This window comes from Penaeus monodon, chromosome 33, assembly GCF_015228065.2.
Source record: "Penaeus monodon isolate SGIC_2016 chromosome 33, NSTDA_Pmon_1, whole genome shotgun sequence".
NCBI classification, from domain to species: domain Eukaryota; kingdom Metazoa; phylum Arthropoda; class Malacostraca; order Decapoda; family Penaeidae; genus Penaeus; species Penaeus monodon.
The window spans coordinates 15385717-15386920 of NC_051418.1; positions in this window are offsets into that span (position 1 = coordinate 15385717).

Sequence of the window (1204 nt, forward strand, 5' to 3'; positions counted from 1 at the left end):
CAAACACAGGTCAAGACGCAACGGGACAACCGTGCAACGCGGCGAGTGATCCCCGCTGGTTGTCGGCCTACCTTGCTGACAACCTTCTATTCTATTTATAAACTTCAGGAGGAGGCCACTTACTTCCCTCCCCGGATGGATACCTACATATAAACCCTATAAAACAATTTATGTAATTTTGGTGCATCATTATATGCGTTTGAACTATGTGTATGGTAATAGAGACCACATATTAGATATTCTGAAGTTGTAGCAAAAACAGAAATCGGCAGAGGTTCATGACCAAGTTGTTATCTAGGTCAAGGTAAATACCGAGCGTGTCTGTGCCCTGTCTCACGCACTCGCTCTCCAGCCTGTCTCTTCCCTTCACACGGTAAACACACCATTTCCTCTCACGCTTTCATTTCCCTCTAACTATGTAACTACCTTTTGTTTCCATTTCTCCCCTTGTCATACATTCCTTTTGCTGCATCTTCACTATTTTATTTACATTTTTCAAATGAAATTACTAACATTTGGTAGGATCGACTGCTAAGTGTGCGTGCGAGAGAGTGGAAAATTAGAAAGGGGGACAAGGGACATTTACGTGCCAATAATAGTGCGTTAAAATTCCATTTTGTCAAGCGGAATGTTCTTCCACAAGGTCAAGCAGAGGGGTAGTGTCGCCCCCTTTCTATATACTTTCTTCATATTAAGATAGCTACATACCCTTAGTTTTTCACCTCATTATCCTAAGAAGTCCTCCTCTCTTTCCTTTGTTGCATTTAAAATGAAAAGACAAAGGAAGGGAAAGACGAATAACATTAGTAACTTTACTAGGTCGCTTGTCATGGAGAACCAATTTTCCGTTATACCACGAAGTCGCTGCGTGATATTGATTTTTTGTATCAAAATCAAAATCGCCTGAAACAGGTTTTGTAGGTTATTGTTAAAGACTTACATAACAAGTCAAAGGTCCCAGATATATTGTTATTCCACGAATCAGCGATCTCTCACGTGAACCGACGCGACATTTAAGTATTTTAAACCTCTACACAAGGTCTGCTTTTTCGCCTGGCACGTCAATGAGTCAGACGATGAAATGCAACATTTGGCTGTACCCAGAAAACAGTACCCGTAGTACATGGGGCAAAAGAGACTTGATTTCTCTGCCTCTGGTCGATTGTCTATCTGCTGTTTCTCCTTTTCCTTCTGAACGGTCCTT